The sequence below is a fragment of the Patiria miniata genome, unplaced genomic scaffold, assembly GCF_015706575.1.
Source record: "Patiria miniata isolate m_02_andy unplaced genomic scaffold, ASM1570657v1 HiC_scaffold_10, whole genome shotgun sequence".
In the NCBI taxonomy this organism is placed as follows: Eukaryota; Metazoa; Echinodermata; class Asteroidea; order Valvatida; family Asterinidae; genus Patiria; species Patiria miniata.
The window spans coordinates 3,292,694-3,302,268 of NW_024037048.1; positions in this window are offsets into that span (position 1 = coordinate 3,292,694).

A 9,575-nucleotide genomic window follows, 5' to 3' on the forward strand; every position below is an offset into this window, starting at 1 on the left:
AACACCTGAAAGTGCGTAGGCCTACAGTGATGGAACCGTGCAGCCACTGCCCTTTCTGAAGGTTCCGATGACCTCCCATTTCGTAGGGCTCTCATAAAACAAGGTATATTGTCGTGGTTCTAAAGAAATATCAGAGTTGTTTATTTCTTCTCTTTACGAATTAACGTCTGCAACAATCCAACGCAAATCAATGGCAATACAAAAAAAACTAGACACTTACAACCTGTGTCAAATTACATCCAAATATTATTCTTTCTTTTTTTAATAATACATTGGACATTTATACTTTTTGGAAGAACAAATAAATAAAAAAAATCAAATGAAACAATTAAATCCATTCAAATGGACACAATTTCAGTGTTAACAATCATGCAAAATATATAAGAATACCGACTTAAAAAAATGTACCCTTTCACCTGACATAATTTAATACAAATGTAATTGCATTTTGATGCAACAAAAGTAAAACTAGGTAGTTTTGAGTGGTCCCTCAAAACAGTAGATAAACGTACCCAAATATGCGGGATCCAGATAAAAACAGTGACTTTTTAATATATTTAATACTTACTTGTACAGACATGTCACATTTAGTGGTGGGTCAACAGGCAATATGTGATTTCAACAAAAGGCGGAAAAACAATAATTAGTAAATTGAAATCAAATCCAAGCAGACAATTGTATACACATTAGTAATAAATGTAAATTTTGTTAATTCGGAATTTACAAATATATTATTTTTATTTACATAATTCATTTTACATTTTTTCTCATTTTCTTTCATTCCCGTGGAAGAATATTACAGACTGGGCATAAAATAGCAACGTCATTGTCAACAACAATAATCTATGGAGTTATTATGGCATTGATTTTCCCACTGTCTTATAAAATATCATGATTTCTATTCAAATGCCTGAATTTCACCAATAAATAATTATATATTCTAAGTACTTGGCTCATTTCAGCACACAATTTCATTACAATAGGCAATGAACAAAACTGAACTGAACATCTGGGAACAAGTTTATGATTGGCGCTTAGCAACAACAGGTTTACCAGCCAAAATGTCACATGGTGGATACAACTTGTCACTGGTTCCCGGTTACTTTGTGCTATTTGCTAAGTGAATTTTTAGTAAAGACCTAACCGGGGTAAATGTTTTGTTCATAGTTTATTCATTGGCAGATATTTTTAACTGAATTAAAGTATCAAAGTACATGTACAAGGATGTCTGACACACTACCAAAGTTGAACCATGGAGGAATAAGAACACATGGTTGAACATACTCTCTTAGCATGCCCTCTATATGTGACCCTTTGGTTTGCAATCAAATAATCTGTTTGTCTGGCGACATAATAGTTAGATAAAATATTCTTCCCTTGACGTTGTTTCTGGTTTGAAGAAAGACTTGCCAGTGAAATTGAAGAAGAGTTCTCGTTCTACAAATTCCAAAAACTTTGGACTGTGACAAGTTTTACGTTTTGACACTCCGACCTCCATGCAAAATCTGTTCCACCTTTTTGATTGAATGCACAATCTGGAGATAGGAGATTCGGTCACCATGTCCCTTTCAGACCTGTGTATATTTTGTCCGAGTGAAAATCACTCTATCGTGATTTGCACTTGTATATTACACAAAATAGCTTTATTACAGTCTACGTGCAAGTGTGGCAGCAACAAGTAACGCCAAATGACTTATTACTCTAGTTTGTGCTAAATTGTGCAGAGCTATATGGACAAATACATATTTAAAAACAAATTTAAGCAAAAGGACTTTTTAACAATTCCAAAGCCAGGAAAGACATGAAACCTTCAACATTTACACCTTTGAATCACTGCATTATATATGCAGGATGAATGTTCAGACATCAATGAGCATATTAATATTTTCAGCGACACGACTCATTTTTGGATGTTCTATCAACTAGCAATTGAAAAAATATAAATATATAAAACCTCCCCACTGATTTACTTTCATACTGACCCTATGACATCTTGATCATCCCAATCTCTCTTGAGCTCAGATCTCGGTTTCTCTGCCTTTTTCGTCGGTCTGGTATTCTTGGTATCGTTGGACGCACGCTTAGCCTCCTCGATATTTCGTGCTCGTCCTATCTGATTTATCTCTGGGAGTACTCCCCTTCTATGACCAGTGCCAAAACCCCATCCATTTAGTTCCACAGACTGTGTGAACAAGTGGAAAGCATGTAGAACAACAACAACCCACAGCGTACACAAAATGAGAATTATTTTCGTTTTAAATCGCATGATGAATGATAATGTGATGATGGCTTTTCTCTATAAAAAGGACTCATGAAGCAATCTCTGCAAAATATGAATGAGCCGACAGCTGTTTTAAAGTTGTGCGTGTAGTTCGATTTTGCTTTTTTTGATATTACAAGTGGATATCTGCATACACAGATGTCTACAGACCCCATCCCCTGTCCTCTTCCCTTTCACGTGTTAATTATGCTCTCCTTCACGACCACGCGAGTACTTTATAGCTTTCTCTCCTTTTTAAGAAAAGTCGCTTGCATGATACCCTTCACAAGATCCAAATCTCCATACGATTTTTTGTCCATTTTTGTACTTCCACAACCTGTCCACACATCAATGAAGTGAGAAACATTACATTCACTGTGTGGACTTCCGAACAAAAGAGGTCCACATAAACCAGGTAGAGGCGACGCTGTGTGGACGTGGGCAAGTCCACACAGTGTTTCCCCATTTCTGGAAAACATATTTAGAGGCATTTTTGGGATTGGTTTATGTGTGACAAAATGAAGAGAAACACTAAAGGGAATCATAGAAAAAAATTGGGATGAAAGTGTTTTCACAGTGAGAGTAAAATGAGGGTTTTTTTCAGAGCTTTTTCTTAACTACACGAAAGCAAGGCAATGTCCACATTTGGTATGTAAATGTAAACAATCATGCGTGCGTGGGTGTGTGTGTGCGTGCATAATCTGTTTCATGGAACACTGAGCATTTCCCAGGCAACATTTCCATTGAATAGGGTTAATACATTTTGTCTGAATTTTATTATTAGGCATTGTAGTTGATTTCAATTTACGCCATTTTAATGGACCCATTGCTTTCACGGCACTGTCGGGAAATTAACTCTTTTTTTTTTAAATGAATCTAATTTTAGAGTTAAAATATACTCCAGTCGATTGACATATTAATGGTGAGAATGTGCATATTTTAATTGCTGTTAGTAATATACTGACATTGCTGCTATAATCTGCAGGGCTTCTGCATGTAGCGCGTTCAAGATCTAGAATATTTAAGCCCAATTAAGGCCCAAAAAAAGTCTCCGGTTTCTGGTATGGAGCTTGCCCAAAAAGTGGTGCGGCGACGCGGCTTTTTTTTTTTACCTTTTTTTTTTTTTGCTTCAAATGTCGGCTGATGACTGCAAATGGTGCCCGACTAAACTTAGTGCAAATATATGGGAGTCCAGAGAGGCCACATAAAGCTTATTCTCGATCATAACCCCATCTAAAAACACGTTAAAACTCTGCAGCAGCAGGATTCCAGTCAAACCAGTGAGTTTGGCGGTTTTGAGACATCATCGTTTATTGAAAAAAAAACTTTTTCATTTTGCCGACGCGCATGGCTACGGCGACGCGCGCGCATACCAGAAACCGGAGACTTTTTTTTTGGCCTAATAGGCTTTTTTTTGGTTAAAGAATCATTCAAATCACTCATGTACGTTTGCAGTTATGGATTTTTGAACACAAACATTTTACTCACGTACGAGCAGGAATCATTTGTCAGCTGGCCTATATTTGCCACAGCTCGCAGACACCAAACACGGCAGGCAGGCGGTGTGTCTATATATATATAGTTAGAGTAACGTGGCCACATTTGAAATGGGATTCTTCCAACATTTTGCCCGAGTCATTATGGGCTTATATTTCACACTACTAAATTGCAGAGAATGTGAGGTTCGTTGAACCCTTGTCATATAGGTGGCTTTAGTCTCGGACTTCAAAATGCGCGTTATTCATCTTCAGATTTTCCCCTTATACGTGTTCTGTCACTATCCAGTCTGCTCTGCTTTGTATAATACAGGGTGAGTACAACAAAATAATGACACCCCCTATTGTATTTTTAAAGAAGTTATGCATGTAGCGCGTTCAAGATCTAGGATATTAACGCCCAATTAATAGGCTTTCTTTAAGTTAAAGAATCATTCAAATCACTCTGTACGTTTGCAGTTATGGATTTTGAACACAAACACATTTTTTTAAACCTTGTCCACGGATGACAATAAAAGGTAAGTGATGTTTCAGCAAAACGAAAACTATTCAAATATCAAAAAAACAAAACACGGATCAGAACACTCTCACAACCATGATAACTGACACTTATGATTTTCAGGAAACGACATGATTTCATTTTTACTGAAATATCACGTACCTTCAATGTGATCCGTGGACAAAAGTTTAAAACGTGTTTTGTGTTCAAAAAGTACATGAGTTATTTGAAGGATCAAAAAGAAGAGTCAACGGTGGCGGATGCACAGAGCCCCGGGGTGCCGCCCGAGGAGATGAAGTATGAGACACGCCAGATGGCGACCAAGAAATCGAAAAGGCCAAGAACCAAAAGAAGATCGAAGTCTAAGAAAATATAGGATGACCAAGAAGTCATCGGGTCAGTGTATATGTAAATAAATTGTTTGCATTATTTGGTAGTCAGTTGCATAATTTGCATGTTTGTAAATTCCTTTTTGAGAGAAATTAACTGTATAATTTACCTGCACATCCTTATATGACCTTCTCGGCTATAAGTCTGATGCTTACATCTAAAGACGTGAAAGTATTATGTTCAATTCTTGACGTCACTTTAAATTTATAGGTGTCTTGGGTTCTGCAAGTACATTAGAGTTGGCTTCCCGTGCTTTTCAACATATTGGATTTTTTTCACGATTTTTTCCGAAATTTTTATCGAATTTACAGTTTGTATTTTTTTTTCAAAGGAAATTTATTTTTGTCTATTTTGGACGTTTTAAACCCTCTGAAAAAAAAGGCTTTTAACTTGAGCTGATTTTTTTTGTTCTCGGCGTCTCATTCAAAACTGAATACATTTTGTATTGTTAGAAATTAGAACAAAATTAAACACAAAATCTATTTTGGGGGGTTGTCCCCTATTTTTTTTTCTTAAAGTCGCTTCTCTTTTTTCTAGTCGAGTATCACCCGTTATCCAGGGAGCCCAGACTCCTGTCTAATGTCTGATATATCTAAGCATGCAGATTTATGAGATCCCGCGCCTCAGCCAATCGGAGTCGACTTGTTATGTTCCTGTTTTGTCCCTGCGTTTTTGTCCCTATTCGTAACTTGTATGGTAATTGTAGGTATTTGTCCACAGGTTGGGGTACAAAAGCTATGCTTCACCCTATACCTAACGTTGTTCCAGTATGTATGTTGTTGATTTATGATAAATGTTGGTTTGAATTCAATTTATATCCAATTATAATACATGTAATTATAACATTAATTTTGTGTATTAATGAACAACGTTGAATAAATGTCTAGCAATTGAATTGACTTTACTAAATCGTGACGTCATTTCATTTCCAAATCAGGACTAAATGTTTGATTGGTCAATTCGAATGCAGTGTTTTGTAATACAACAACGGCCGGGCATAGATCTATAAAACCTAGACAAGCTTGGCGCGTATCGCCTAACATTATACAGAGCACGTGACCACAACCTTTGTTTGCTGTGTCTAGGTTTTTTTTTTATCTACGTCTATGATGCGACAACGGGTGACTGACCGAAGACCCGATATAGAAGGCGCCCGCTGATTGGTCAAAATCTAGAGGTCAAGAGGTGGTTGTCTTGCATATCTGTTCACACATGTATTATCTAAAATACATTATTATCATATGCGAATCTGTTCACATATATTAGTTAGCTAGGCCATGGCTTCGCCATGATCTGTTTAATACATGGACTACTCTTTTTGGGGCGCTGTTTGATCAATGTTCCAATGATTCTCCTTGGCTTTATGCATTGGCGTAATGATAAGATGCGGTTTGCATCGTGACATAGGTTAAAGTTATCAAAAAGGTAAAAATGCCTTTGAAATTTTAGAAATGTCATCATCATCATCATTAGCCTAATTCAATCCACTGCTGGATGAAGGCCTCTCCACTAACTTTCCATGCTTTTCGGTCCCTTGCCAGTTGTTTCCATTTCTTCCCTATGAAATCAGAGATTTCATCTCGCTACTCTTAGGCTGTCTTCCTCTTCGCCTCTTCAATTATAATGGCGTCCAATCTGTTACTTTCAGGGTCCATCTGTGGTTGTCTCTTCTCATGACATGTCCTGCCCAACTCCACTCTTTCTTTTTGATCATAACTATTATGTCTTGCACCCCTGTCTTTCTTCTAAGATCTTCGTTCCTTATTCTGTCTCTCTTTGTGACCCCAATCATTATCCTTTCCATTGCCCGTACAGTGACTCGCAATTTTTGCTCTGATTTCTTTGAAGGTGCCCAAGTCTCAGCGCCATATGTTAGAACTGGGATGATGCACTGGTCGAAGAGTTGACGTTTCATCTTTTGCAGTATTTTTCTGTCCTTGAATATGTAACTCAACTTGCCAAATTTTGCCCATGCAAGTTGTATTCTCCTCTGAATCTCCTCTGAATTCCCAACCTTAAATGTAATCTTCTGTCCCAAATATATGTACTCATCTACTGTGCCCAGTGTTTCATTCCCCACTTTAAATTGTGTTATGCCTGTGTTGGAATTGGACATCACTTTCGTCTTCTTCATATTCATCTTAAGGCCAACTTTTCTACTTGCCGCATCGAGCTCTTGCATCATGCCGTTCAGTTCCTCTGGGTCGTGACTCAATAAAAGGATATCGTCCGCAAACCTCAGATGGGTAAGGTGTTTTCCATCAACACGGACACCCTTGTTCTCCCAGTCCAAGCTTCTGAAGGCTTCCTCTAGTGTTGAAGTGAAAAGTCTAGGTGAGATCGGATCTCCCTGACGAACTCCTCGCTTAACTGGCAACACATTGGTGATGGACGAAGGATCTCTGTAGATCAACTTCACTAAGTACTTGGCCTCGACGCTGAATTTCTTCAGTGTTTGTAGCATAGATTCCTGATCCAGACTGTCAAACGCTTTTTCGTAATCGATGAATCCAAGGTGCAGGCTGAATTGGTATTCTCTTGCTTTCTCTATTAGTTGATTTAATGTGTGAAGATGGTCCGCAGTTCCGTAACCAGCTCGAAATCCTGCCTGCTCTCTTGGTTGGTTTTCCTCCAAGATTCGCTCTATTCTGGCACCTATAATTCTGCTGAAGAGCTTGTTTAGAAATGTATAGGCCAACAAATCTAGTCAGGCTACACTTCAATTTACACGAAGTCACGCACCACTGGAAAATACTTGCATCTACCTTTGTACAAATAATAGAGGAGCAACTTTTTTGATGACTGACTAATTAGTAAAAATTTACTTTGTTGTTCTTTTGATGTGTGTACGCAAAGCGAATGCCGCCCATGGCAACAGTTTCACCGTGATATATCAGTCAAGATGCGCAGTACAGCGAGGACGCACCGCGTACGGTACATGAATGACCTCCTATCCTACGCGACCTGGCTATCACAGTGGGACCCAGCTCAGCTGCTTTTTGAGGCTTGCTGGCGGTATTTGTCATCGCCAAATCTACGAGGTATAATTGTATGGATCGTATCACACGGCGGACTGATACAATGGATCACGGAGTCCACTTAAACCTGCATGGCGTACTTCGACCCCCCCCCCCCCCCCTCCACCAGGCTCCACCTCCCAGACTGTCATCAAGTAATGCTGCTGAACTTCTCTGTTGACATAATTGCAGTACAAAAGCATGTGTACTTTTATTAAGTAAATTGTAACTTAGTCCGGATGTCAAAATGAAGTGCTGTCCGAATATTAGGTGAAAACTCAGACCCCTAAGTGTGACATGTAATGTGGCATAGTTGAACAATCCCCAACAAAATAATATTCACGTTACAACCTGCCGACAGAATGTTTTGCTTTCTGCATTATGTGAACAATTCCAGAAAATGTTTAAGGGCTCACAGCGAACTTCAAAATAGGTTCGAGATATTGTTTCAAACTATACATTTCTTCGTATAACATTTTAACAGGTCACTCTTAGCTCTATGATAATAAATGACTAGTATCGGCATAATTTCACTTTCTGTGCAACCTTGGGTAAACCCAGTCAATTAAAGTGCCTAATGAAAAAAGTAGGGTCAAGATGGCTCCACACGTTAATAAAACTACGGAGATGGCTCATCAGTAGAGAAAAGACACCGTTCGGGTACCCGAGTGTAGGGGAAGCATATTTACCTTTTACATTGAAGACTTTTATACATAACTGAATTCTTATCGCTCTTTTTAGATCCAGATATACTGGCGTCAAGGTAGTTGCATGGAAGTGTGGGATGGGCGGGGGTATAAGGTTTAGGTCCCACTCCTCATCCGAATTGTTTTCCCATGGGTGTCGTATATAACTTATAAAGTATTTCCATTGGTTGGAACCGGAAAGACACACAGCGGAAATCGCTTCCTTCCATCTCGACAGGTTCAAAGGCAATCAGTTTTTCGGATTCAAAAACTGTTTGAAAGTCCGATTGTTTTTGTCAATGTAACTACCCGAACTGCAGGAGGGAATTAACTCAATAATTGTTAGTGAATTCAAATATATTTTTTTCTCCCACTTTGTAATTTAAATAATTTACCCACGGAGAAGGCAGTTGATATTCGGAAGGAAGTTTGGCACACTGTACAAACGTTGGGATGGGTAAAACACGTTGGGCAATGTTATTTGCCATGAAGTTACCTCATTGTTGCTTACTTGGTAAAAGGGATCAACTTTTCACTGGGAAGAAAACCTTATTTCAATTTTCGTTTTGCCATTTTCGAGGGTATTTTGGCGCCTTTTTGGTATTTATGCTAATAAAAAATTCCATATTCATGAGCGAAAGTGTGATGTCATTTCTGGCAGAAACCTCAATGTTACAGTTATTTCAGCTCCAAAAGCTGCTAATTTTTTTTGATATTTTGCTGTCGTGAATTTTATTTTCTTTGGTGATTCGTTTTTGTGACAGCAGTGCATGGCAGTAAGCCAGTGAGTAAACTTTTTTTCAGTGTCTTCCTCAAATGACATCACAGCAACAGTGCGGAAAAGCATGGACAATTTTGAATGTTTAAAGAAGTGCATTTTCAATAAAATTAACCAAAAAGGATGTCTATTATATAGTTTTCATATATATTTAAAAGTAGTACAAAGTCAAACAGGCCTTTAAGAAGAAACAAAATCTCATGGGTCCTCTGGTTCGGGTAAAAATTATCAACTGTATTTTCAGTGGGAGTAATTAAGTGGGAAGAATTGCCTAAGATGTGTTAAACCAACACTGGAATACACATTTTCCCAATTTTTTTAGAGCAAATTTTAAGGATGCATGCACCTCCCGCGCTGCATGCGCATGTGCTCAGCTCGCAGCTCGCCGGCCGGCGCGCGGGCGCGCGTGCGGTTGGCTCTTATAGCGCCCTCTTTTGGCGAAGTGTAAC